The sequence below is a fragment of the Rhipicephalus sanguineus genome, chromosome 8, assembly GCF_013339695.2.
Source record: "Rhipicephalus sanguineus isolate Rsan-2018 chromosome 8, BIME_Rsan_1.4, whole genome shotgun sequence".
NCBI lineage: Eukaryota > Metazoa > Arthropoda > Arachnida > Ixodida > Ixodidae > Rhipicephalus > Rhipicephalus sanguineus.
The window spans coordinates 41,029,444-41,042,272 of record NC_051183.1 but is presented as its reverse complement, the minus strand read 5'-3'; the positions used below and the strand labels follow the sequence as shown (position 1 = coordinate 41,042,272).

Below are 12,829 nucleotides of genomic sequence, written 5' to 3'. Positions count from 1 at the left end.
CGGAAAGAAACACCTCATCTTTATCATCCCACTTAAGACGCTAACCTTGCCGTTTCCCTTAGGTATCCTTAATGTTATCAGAAGTGCGCAGTAGCCGACCGCATATTAGCGCTTTTATTGCAACCATAGCCGACCTTATATCTTTACTGTAGAGTTAAGACATAACTATCGGGGTTTTACGTCCCAAAGCCACGATATGATCATAGAAGACGCCGTAGTGTAGGGCTCTGAATATTTCGACCACCTGGGTTTCTTTAACGTGTACCTAAATCTAGACACGTGGGCCTGTAGGATTTCGCCTCCATTGAAATAGAGTTAAGACACGGTAAGGCAGCTGAGACATACGTTAAAGTGGTGCAAAAAATTAAATAAAAATAAGTGAATGAGAAAGCTAAGATCGAAGCTAAGCAACATGGAGCTTGGTCAGTACTTGGGAGACAGATAAGAAAAACGGGACAAGCGCACGGCGCCTGATTGGCAGCTCACCTAGAAAGTGAGCTCGTTCTTTTCCCCCATTAAAACGAGAAACAACGCGAACAACGGGGCAACAACAAACAGCGCCACCAACAGTCCTGTTGTCCTAATAATAATAATATCTGGGGTTGTGCCAAAATTGCGATGTGATTATGAGGCACGCCGTAGTGAAGGGCTCCGGAAATTTTGACTATCTAGTGTTCTTTAACGTGCACTGCCATCGCACAGTACACGGGCATCTATAACATTTCGCCTCCGTCGAAATGCGACCGCCACGGCCGGCATCGAACCCTGCGGGTCAGCAACCGGGCACCGTAACCGCCACGCCACCGCAGCCTGCAGTCCTGCTATCCTGTTGTTAGCACTGTTACTAATTTTGTACGGACATGTACCATATTGCCTAAATCAGGGCTGGGCAGTGATACTGAGAAAAGTATTCTGGACTACGGATACCGAAATACACGTGTTCGAACCCTAAAATACAGATACTGATATTACATTTTGCTTTGGCGTAACGGGATATTTCGGAGATACTTTTGAAAACGATGAAAAAGGTATTCCGGAATACAGATACAGGAATACAGATAAAAAAATAAAGGTACTGTAATATTCTTTATTTTATTTCGGGGGTGGGGATGCTCCGCAAAGGCATTAGGTGCAGCATAGTATTGCTAATATTGTTTCAGCGCATAGAAATTTGCAAGTCAAGCATACCAATTTAATCACTAATGAACGCCTGCGAATTAAGAAACACTATACATTTCTGCTACACACGAAGTCTGTTTTGATGAGCAAGTTGTGTTAATTGCACCTAAGCAACAACAACTTATCGAATAGGCTGTACTTTAGACAACATTGGGTCAGCCTCAACACAAGATTCGCGATCGAGAAAAGTCTCTCTACCGCTGCAGACGAGCGTCGGGCGATTTACCACATTAATAATTTTGTGCGTGTGGGGAACCTCACTTCCTGCGTCGCCGACCGGCGGCCCTCCTTTGCTTGGCTTAGCACAAGAATGTTTTCCTTGCCCCCTTGGAACCACTTGGGCTCATTTCCGACTAAAACTGTAACGAGATACCCGTGTCCTGCACAGTATCGCGATACAGTCGATGCCTCGTAGAAGTATTTCACTACTGCTATACAGATGCATTTTCAAATGTATCTCGACACAGAGACACAGATACTCAAAAGCATCTCTAAGATACTATCGTGACACCCTTGTATCGCCATACTACCAATCCCTGGCCCAAATAAGCACTCAAGTGCAGTTCATCTTCCCCATGAGTCCTTAGCAATTGGAGAAATCAGGGTCATAATCAAGGCTGCTGCTTGCTGCGTCAGCAGCCTCCTCGCTTGCAGCCGCAGTACGGCGCCAGCAAATATGCAAAGAACGCAGCAAGCGGTCAGTGGTTCAAGGACCGGTGCTCCTCGTGCCGCACGATTGAAGGAAGTTGCTTGCTGAACGACCACGTGCCGTGCGCACTCCCTTTCAAACCATCGGCTCTGAGAGAGTATTCAGGCGCTTATCAGTCTTGACCAGCATGCCCTTTCATCTATTATGGCCCGCAAACGCGCCAGGGACAACAGCAAAGGAACTCGTTCACAAACGTGTTTTTGAGCGAGCGCCCCTTGGAGATATAAAGATACCGGCTCAGATGCGTAAAAAGAAACGACCAGTAGCGAGTATGGTAAAGCCCGGTAAAATCTTTAAACAGCTAAGGCCTAAACTGGTGTTCTAGAAAAATAAAAACCCGTAGGGTCCCCTATGCACTCGCCCAAGATGACTCGACAGCGAAAGCCATATTCTTCTTATTTTTCTCCTTAGTCGATGTACGTCCCCCGCCCCTTCGAAAGCTTACATAACGTGGTTTAGTGCTGCTTCAGGGATCGGAGGCATTGCGAACTTTCTTCACCTCACCTTGTTTTGCACAGCCTCCGTGGTCGGTCCACCTTTGACCAACCTACGGCGTGATGACAACACATAACGTGACGTCATCATCTGCTGTCATGATAATAATCATATGGTGACGTCATCACATGTTGATTTTTTTTTTACAGCGAAAGCTGTTATGAGATAAGTTCAGCGGCCGTTTTTGGCGCCGTAGTTGTCCGCCGCCGCCGATGTCCGTAACCACTATCGCTCGAAATAAGAAAAAAAAAACTAAATAAGAAAAAATTCCAAGATGGAACGAGGTGCGAACTTGGGCCCTCTGCGTGGGAGCCCAGTATTCAACCTCTGAGCCATGCCGGTGCTTAAAACTGCTTTGCAAAAGGGTCCTATACAGGCTTCATGTCGGGAAGGAACCACATTAACATATGCAATATAGCATGGTAGAAGAGTAAAATAAGCACCAAGCGTCGCACAACGGGAATTCTGTAGCCAGGTGTCACACAATGCGAATTGCGCAACGAGTAGGTTGTTGAATGCTTCCAACCTATTACAAAGGGCTCCGCCATAATGCTTCATCGTCATCAGGCACAGCATCAACAAAACACATAATGCCTTGCATGCGTTTAGCAGGTACCACTTCTCTCCGTAGAATGACGAAAAATGGCATAGTGCCTGCTTCCCTACTTCTCAAAAATTACATTGATTTATAGCGTAGTGAGTTCCTCGCAAGTGAACTTGTATTGGTTGCCAAGGAAGCCCATAAGCGCATGATCCATTTCCTCGGGGTCTCAGTAAAGTTCTTCGCCCCCCCCCCCTCGCGCTCCCACGTCAACGTATGTTATAGAGCATGGTGGGAGAGGGAAATAACGACCGGGCGTCACCCAGTGCAAATTGCTAAACTGGTGGGCCGTCTAAAGCTTCCAACCCATTACAAAGGGCTGAGCCATAATTCTTCATCGTCATCAGTCGTCGCGTCAACAAAGTGAACACAATGCCTTACAGACGTGTAGCTGGTGCCTCGCTTCTCCGCAGAATGACGAATAATGGCTTAGTAGGTGCTTCCCAACTTCACAAAAAAATTGGGGGACCCTTAAGCTTCGCCTTTAAGTGTTGAACGCAATAGTGAAATCCGGCCCCTAGTGCGCACTTCAACCACTAATTGCATACTTATTAATGTGTATTGTTACACACACACGCACACAGACACATACACACACGCGTGCGCGCGAATGGTACAGGTTTTTGATCTAAAGCAAGAGTCGCATGGCCTCCAAGATACACGCCGCGCGCTTGCCATCTTGGAGGCCATGAAGAGTCTCACAATGCCTCACAGATGGCAGCACATTATCTAGCGTTTGCTGTTTGCTTGTTGATATGTTTTCCGCTAGATGGACATAGTTGTCCATTTTTAGAGCTGTTTGAAAGTTCGTGTAGTTCGTGTGTTTTTAGCGGCGATGGCTGCACTATCCCGGCCTTTTTCGACACAGTTTGATGGCCTCCCAAATGCGCCTACAAATCGCCGAATGGGCTCGTTTTCGTCGTGACACCTGTCGAACAAAACGCGTTAAGGAGACTCCTTCCACTACATGGCATTTATGCAGTGTTATTTTTTCCGAAGTAGCTGCAAGTAACATCGTGGCTTTGTGGTAGGACACCCTACTTTCCACGCGAACGGCCCGGGTTCGATCCTTGATGGAACCGAAATTTTTATTCTTTATTTTATTTGCTTCTTTCTCGATTTTTCGCTCACGGTCGATTTTTCGCTCACAACCAACGGTGACGACGCCGACGGCGGAATTTCTGCGACACGAGCTCTCTAACGCTATCGCGTCAAAATTGTGATTTATGGCGTAGTGGTTACCTTGCTTGTATTTATGGCGTAGTGAGTACTTGTATTAGTAGCCCAAAGAGAGCTTACAACCGGCTCTAGAAACGCCACTTTTCCAGCTTTCGCTGTAAATGTGCTGCGGTTTCAGCGCAGGCCTGGCGTTTTTTTTTTTTTTTTGCGCCAATCGTGTTGAAGCCGACGCCGGCGATGCCGCCGACAGTCAGTTCTCATGTTTGTTGAGGCATCTAAGGTTTTAGCCTTATTAAGTTGAGGCGTTCCTGATGAGAAATTATTGCGATTGCGACAGAGACTTGACACAGTTCGCTCTCACCAAGCAGTGACTGCATCTCCTGCTTGAGGAACATGTGTTGCTGTAATTACAACACCTATGATAGCTGAAATGCCTAGGTTTTTTTTTCAGATTGATGTGATAGATAAGGTGTTCGCAGACAACTAAAACTCCGTAGCTCTTGGATAGGCGGGGCGTACAATGTAGTTTGCTATCAGTCGCATGCTAGTTAAAATGATACCATGTCACTTCAAGATAAAATGTCCTACATGTGAATGGTACTGTCACGTAGCAATCAATATATGGACGTGTATATCAGTTGCTGATGCATGCTGCATACACTTGTGTTGTTAAGTTGAAATTTCTTTTATTGGCTCGCTTTCTCTGCTGGAGTACAGGCATAACACATGCTCATTTTCCAGCTGAAAGCGATGCGATTTATAATCAGGCAACATAAGTAAACCTATATTCTTTATTCACGAGCTCCGTCGCCTTGCACATTTACAGCAACACCTTCGCAGTTTTCTGCACTGTGACCTGAGTCGAGCGGGGTAGTGTAACACAGAACGCGCCCGGGGTAATCATTCTCATCCACTCGAAGATAGCTTTCGTTCAGGATACACAGGGTGCAAAGCGACGCTGCCACCAACCCAAAATGCCGCCATCCGACTCGTCTGTGCAACCCTAATGACGCGTTCTGTGTGGCATTCTAATAATTCCACGTTTTCGTAAGATCCTTGCGGAAATATATGGCAAATATACAGAAAATATACGAAAACTTTTGACAGGATAAGACACGCACACGGACACTAGAAGAAAGACGTAAACAACACAGGCGATGTGTTGTTTCTAGTATCCGTGTTCGTGTGCGGGCTTTATCCTGTCAAAATGAACAAGTACCAACTAGCCCAATTAGCCGCGCTACTGCAATATACGGAAAATATGGACTCCTTGAGGAAACATAAGGAATTATTCTAATGTCATATGGAATGTTTCAGTAAGGAACATAGTCTATACCAGTGGTTCTCATATAGGGGTCCGTGGACCCAAGCGGATCCGCGAAGCCATTTCTGGCGGTCCGCAAAAGCCATCGTCGAAAAAAAAACGAAAAAAAGGCGTTTTTTGGAGGTGCACTATGTCCTGCAACAGCGGCCCTTCTGATTTTTGGTAAACTTCACCGCATTACAAATTTGCTTTGCGGCGAAGCTGACTTATGTTCCCCTTCTCCATGGGAGGGCAGTAAAGATTTTGTTGCAGTTTTCTACGGCATATGCACGCGAGTATACTTTCTCTAGGCTTGAGTATTTGAAGAGCAAACAAAGCTAGAAACAGGTTGAATGTGGCTGCGTACCGCACAACTTATTTACAAGCTGTTGCACAACTTATTTACAAGCTGTTGCGCATGGGCCCGATGTGCACCCCCCCCCCCCGAAATTTTATTTTGACAGAGTTCAAAATGACATTCGATCACATCTGCCTGACCCCCCCCCCCCCCACGAAAGGAGGTGCCCGTCCCCCACGAAAAAGTTTCTGGCTACGCCCCTGCATGAGCTGTTGAGATCGAATTGGCGTGGCCCCTTAGTTTGACCATAGTGAACTAGAATAGTTTGACCATTCTATGCCAGGGAGAAATAAAAGACACCTAGTTCACGCTGCACGTAGTGGTAGTTTATGAGCCCCCCCCCCCCCTTTCTATCACTGCAAGGGGTCCCTCATCACTTCCACCGGTCCACAAGGGGTCCCCGAAACATCCATGGCTGAGAACCACTGGTCTATACCTTGCTTGACGCCGCTGTTCAAGCACGTCTATGGGCGTCGGCAGGATTTTGTTGTGGAGTTGCAAACTCGTGTTGACAGGCCTTGGGGGGAGGGTCTGGTTTGGCTTGGTCGGAAGGGGGGTCAGCTGACTCTTATGCATCCCCCTGCTGAGGCCCATGATAATGTCAACAAACGTAGAGACCAGATATTTAGCGAAAGCCTTCAAATTGTTGGCCACTGCGGTCCAGACGCAGCTTGTTTTCGGAACTCCTGCCCACGACCCGCTTAGCGAGTATATTTTCTCGGAGATTGCTGAAACTAGGGTGCCTTGATACGCGTTTTGTTGCGCGTTTTGTCCAGGGTGAGGACATCTGCGGCGTCTACTGCGGCGCGGCTGCCATATTTTAGCCCACGGCTTCTTACCGGCGTCTCACCCCTCTACGGCAGCTGCGCTGAGAGGCACGAGACGCGGGGCAAAAAATGGCGTCGTGGCGGCATCAGCCCCTTAAAAGAATGGCAACACCCTAAGGGGGGCGCACACATCGAGGCACACTAGCTGAAACCTTTCGATTACTTTTTTTTTCTCTTGCGTGTCCAGTAAAGGATCGTGGTCTTACCGAAATACCCGTCTATACATTCTGGACAGTTCCTTCTTCCTTACTCTTACCTCGCAAACGAGCGATTGTGAGACGCGTTTATGCACCTCGTTGAAACTTCATTCTGAATTGCCTTTGCACTTCACTTATGGTCTCAGTCTTCCAGTAGCACTTCAGAATGAATTTTCTTTGCTCAAAGTAAAACCTGGCTTCTTACATTGTTTAAGCAGTCACATTTGAAAAAAAAGTACAAAATGTATGGCAGTGATAAGCAGTCAAAACGCATACCATCTTTCGGGGGACACTCTGTATATGCTGTTTATGAAACCTCGCTTCCGCACCGTATCCAGAAGCCAGACTCAGTTAGCAGTACAGAGTTTTATCAATGGGGTCAACTAATCACCTTAACCTAGCCTATAACTTTGTTATCTTACTTCCTATATGATAATGTCAGCAGTTTGTGCGTGGACTGGATGATGGTGGGCTCACCACCGACGCTGAATGTATGTACACGTTTGCTTGCCTGTGTATGTTCTATCTTCTAAATTCTTTGCGTCTTCACAACCATCATCGCCCTCTCGAATATCCATACCTTGACCTTACAGCAATAATGTGTTTGTGGGCCCGTCTACCTTACGCTGAAAAAAAAAAAAAATAATCGCGCACAAATGTCGTTTTACAGCAGATCTGTTATGCTCGAGGTTGTCCGTGTGTCGGAGACAGAAATTTATCATAATCATAAACCGGCACGCGCTCTCTTCTGCGTTGTCGTCTTCTGCTTCTCTCCCAAAACACGTGCGTCCATTTCTACGGCGTGGGATGGAATAACTCTGATGGCCGATAGAACGAGTACAAAGAGAAAAAGAAAGAGAGAAGGAGAAAGAGAAATGAACATAGTGAAAGACAGAAAATCTTGGCGAGAGCAAGCATGCCCATTTATAGCATAGTATAGTACCCCTTGCCAGGTGGTATTATGCTGGTGGTATAGTATAGCTATATTATACCACCATCTCTGCTGTGACCCAGCCTTCAGCGATAGAAAAGTGATCAAAGATATTCTTCCGTAACAATACTCACCTTATGATGTTTCCATTAGTATTATCATCATAGGCATCGTCGCCTTCGTCACATGTATTGTATCTACTACATTGATAACACTAGAACTAGTAGTGTAAGGAACCCTACTGGCGTGTTCTGCAGTAAATGTCTCTTTAATCATTGGCAGTCGTCAACTCTTTCTAAAGTGCATTGCCAAAACTAAGGAAGCAATACTAAGCTATAAGTGTGCCATCGTCTGGTCCTACATGCAAAGAGGAAAAATCCCTACAGACACTGCACATATTTGTTCTGTTAGTTGGCACATATAAAATGAAGATGCCTGTGTTTATTATGTAAGTATGGTTTAAATCAGCACTCCGAGAATCCCAACACATCTACAGCACGAGTATGTACATCACTATGCACAAATTAAGCGTGAGCAGTGCAGTGTCATATGAACCGAATGTCATCGTGACATCGCTATGACGTCACATGATTACGTCATCACATGAGATCGTCTCTTGGTCAAAGGTGGGCCGATCACGGAGGCACTGCAAAACCACGTGAGGTGCAGAAAGCTTGCAATATCTCTGATCCCGGAGGCAGTACAATGCTATCTTGGGTGCGGAAAGGTCTCGGGCGGGACCACTACAACAAACTGAAAAGGAAAAGAACAAGATGGTTTTGGCCTTGCAGTCATCTTGGGCAAATGCAAAAGGGAACGTGTGAATTTTTCTTCTAGCCACTTGGGTGTACTCCTGTGACGTCAGTCGCTTTTTTCGGCACGAGTCCTCATCATTCTTGACACGAACGGCAGCGTCCTGATACCCAGTCCAATTGCCAAGTCCGCTAGTTCAGTGGGTAACACTGCGGCCCCGTAGTACAAGAAACCACCTAACCGGAACTTCGAGATGTAGCGGGTCTTTGGGTCTGTCTCTCGGATCGCTAGCACCATTTGGTCCACCACTTCGTTCACGTCGTCTCTGGATATCAATTCGTAGAGCTGCCTGGGCGTGTCGAGCCACCGCTGCACCTCCTCCGCGCTGTAGTCGGCCACGACCTCTGGTGGCTGCTGCTGAAGTTCTGGCTGCGTCTCGGACTGTGCACCCAGGTTGGTTGTGATCGCCGTACTGCGAATAGGTGAAACCAGTGATATAAGGGAAAATTAAAAGAAGTGGGCCCAGGAGGAAGGAAGGAAAAGAAAGGAGAAGAAAGGAAGGGGCGTTAGCCAGCCTAGAAGAAGTGGTACGTTACCCTACAATGGGGAAAGGTATAGGGGAGTTTGAAAGTTAGAGAGAAATATAGAAATATGGATACGGGGAGCACACACAAAGTCACACTCCTCAATTTCACAATATCGCTATTGTTTTGTAACCATCGGTTCATCCACAAAGTCATTTTCTTTTCGCATTGGAATGGCTGACAAACCCCTTTGTAATAACCGTGTTCGCGAGGAGACATTACAACACATCTTCTACGGCTGTCCTCGCTACACTGTGCAGAGAAAATCACTAGCAGTCGCGCTACTGCCGTCATCGACCCCGGAACAATGACGGCAGTAACAATTTTAGAATGTCGTCCTAAGTAGTCATCGCGGCAACGAAGGCCTTGCTAAAACTCTTGAAAAGGGCCCAAAACTGCAGCACATGCAGCAAGATAGATTCTTCAAAGTCGCGTTCACAGACTGAACAAATAAAGTCCTAACAACACGTACGCGTTACAACGCGTCAGCGCGTTCGTGTGGTTAGGTCTTAGCCGCACTATCAGAACGTGGAATGAAGGAAAGAGTGGGCGTGATGTGTAAGCACAACTGGCGCAAGCCTTACGCGCTACTTCCGCGAGCACAACTGACACTGCAGTATCAGAAGCACTGCGGATAGATACAAAATAAGCGCTATAAGACCATACAAAATCTACACATTTGTCGCTGGCACTAAGTTATGCAAAACTTACTGGTCAACGAAGTCTTTATGAGCGTTTACGAAATATTGACACCTGAAAGATTTATCCTTTCGTGCGTTATCTTTACTTTACCAGAGATGGTACGGCACAGAATATACGGATACTCCAGTTTAAATAGCGGTGCGTCACTGAGCGAATGGTACGCCCTGTATACGTTCGCAAGCCGGTGGAGTACGAAGAAAATCAAAAGATAACAGCCGCGAGATCACGTTCTCCCATATCCGATATCAGTTGTGGCAGCTGGTGGTGTGCCTTTGAAGTAAACAATCATATATGTCGATGCAGTACAACCAGATGTTATGTACCGCGACAAATCTTCATCCTTCCTAGGTGGGTACTTTGATTCCGAGACGTCATTTCAGTTATTGGCACGCTCTCATGGCGGTAGACGAATAATGCCTGCGTTAAGAAACGTTGCATACGAATGTTATATATCGAAGCGAAACTTTCTTTGTAGATTCGTGTATGACGCACTGGTCTCACTCGTTTGTGTACAAGAAGGTTACACGCGTTGCTGCGGGTTACGTAGCAAGAAAGAGCTTAGCTATACCGGGCTTACATCTGAAGAATGTTGTGGCAGGTTGTATGTCAGCACTAGTAGACTGGAGAAAGCATGGTGCCAAAACTAGCCTGTACGCCTGCAATGGAATACCAATGGACTACCGTTGTGCGCAGTGGTGGACGTTCGCAGCATACTTTCGTTGGTGACTGTCCGCTACGTCGTGTGCTTTTGTCCGACAAAAAAAAATGTTTGGCTGATTCCCCCGCTCGATCCCATACCAGCTTATATACATGCTGTCACTAGATATTTGGCAAAATCGTTAGTCAACATCATCTTGTCAATAACTTTGTCGTTGTGGCATGCTCAACAGGAACATGCTGAGCATGCTCAACAATTATTGCCACGTTACTGGAGTCGGTTGCCTCAACAATTCCTTAATTGTATTTCGAGCACAACTCGATAGTGATTTTTAAACGGACACTAAAGGCAAATAATTAGTCGACGTTGATTGTTGAAATAGCAGTCCAGAAACCTCGTAGTGCTGCTTTTGTGCCAAGGAAGTGCTTATTTTGAAATAAAATCACGTTTTTAGTGGTCCGCATCGCGTTAGCGCGCTTCAAATCTCCCGCCTGAGAATACTACTTTCATACGTCACTGCTGCCGTGCCCAACGTTGCCCGCTTTTACTGCGCGGCCGCCGACACTAGTAGCAGCCGAGCGGAAGTAGCGGGACCCACAGTAGCAACAACGGCGCTGCGGCAAAGACTTGCTCGGATGGGCACATTCAAAGCCTTCACCAAGTTGCGGTTGGTCTCGTAATCCTCAGTACGAAAGTGCAGCGAGCACACACGCAGAGGTTTTGACTGTTTAGCACACTGGCGCAATGGCATGACACTAAGCCACTTCGAGCGTAAGGGTTCATTCCGCGGCACCCAGTGAAAAGACACACCGGTTTCCTTGCTGCAGCACTGGCGTTGTGCACCATTCGGGCATCCGGCAATATCACACGCATGCGGCATTTTGTCGAACTTTCTGTCAGAGCGACTTTCACGAGCGCGCAAAACACGCACGGCAGTACGCGATCCCGAAACTACCACTGAGACGGGCGAGGCGCAGTTCGGCGAAAACGGAACCTTTGAACCACGCGCGCCGTTCCCCATGGCAACGCCACGGAGGATTTGTTTTCCATGAACCAAGCGGAAACGAACGAACAGCATTTTATTACGTCTTTGGTGGTCGGAATGTTCTTTTTTTACAGCTGCTAGTTTGATTACTAGTTATTTATTGTAGGCCGACTTCCATACGTCATCGGGATCACTTCGAAAATGTCCCACTCGTGGCGCTCGTCATGTGATACATTTAGCTTAATTTCTCGGTAAGTAGGGCACTGCTGTTGATAATATTGCCGTTTTAGATGTTGTCATACATTGGGCTTTCACTCTGACATAAATTGTTATTTGACTTTAGTGTCCCTTTAAAGACGATAGTCTTTCTTGGGATACCTAAACGGAAAAATTTTGGTCTGTCTGCCTTTCTCTTTGTCGGTACGTCACTCGATTCAGCCACTCGGTCAAAGTTGAACCACTTGCCCAAGGGCCAGCCATCTTGAACTGGTACGGCTGTTCAAACTTGTGAACGTTGTCGATCAAAAAGTAAATATCACGTATATATCAGGCGCAACATCACTAAGTAAGTATTAGGTGATGTGTTCCTTTAATAGAAAATGCATACATACGTAATTCTAAAGACCCTAGTTTCTTAAGCTGTGCTGAAAATGCGACTGCGCTGAAACTTGCCTTCCTCCGTGCCCTGTGCACGAGCCCATTGTTGTGTTTTGGTTTCGGTTCTGGATTGCACTGTACGAATGCCATGGGGCGCCGCTCTGGCATTCCTGTTTTACCCAGACGACGTGTAAATAAAAGAGTGTGTGGAGAGTACTCGTTGAGTGCGGACGTTTCTTCTGCTTCGGCGCTTCGCGCCAAACCGCGTGTTCGGGCTGGCTGGCGTCCCCGCCGGTCGCGTTGGTCACCGCCGGTCTTTGCCTGCTGCTGCGCCGGGACTACCAGCCCGCAACACAGCACTTATGTTTCCCGACGTATTTCCAGATGGCGTCCATATCTCACGCAGCGCCTCTTCTATCGTCTTTAGACGACGTTTGCAGCGAAGCACGCAGATACGCGGCCATTTTTTAAGTGTCCTCTGGCTCATACCTTGTGCCCGAAACATTGGAATGTTTAACTTACGAATACTTACCGGTATGCGATCGGTTCTATGTTGACAAAATCCACGCCTTTTCCTTTGCATTCTCGTCGCAGTCCATCGACCATTGACACCAGGGCGTACTTCGTCATACAGTATGGCACTCCCATTGGCATCGTAACGTGCCCTGGAATAAGTAAAGAAAAAAAAAGCATGTACAGACGGGTCCACTGTTAAAGGGAACACTTGAGTGCAGGGCATGTTTGGATTTCGCCCTCTTGTAAAAAACATAG

General features: G+C 46.9%; 1 protein-coding gene across 1 annotated transcript in view; it reads right to left on the bottom strand.

The window, feature by feature from the left end:
• The window catches only part of LOC119401777 (D-beta-hydroxybutyrate dehydrogenase, mitochondrial), a 260,301-nt gene that overhangs the window by 232,638 nt on the left and 14,834 nt on the right, over window positions 1–12,829 (bottom strand). The gene's annotated exons all lie outside the window — the stretch shown is intronic.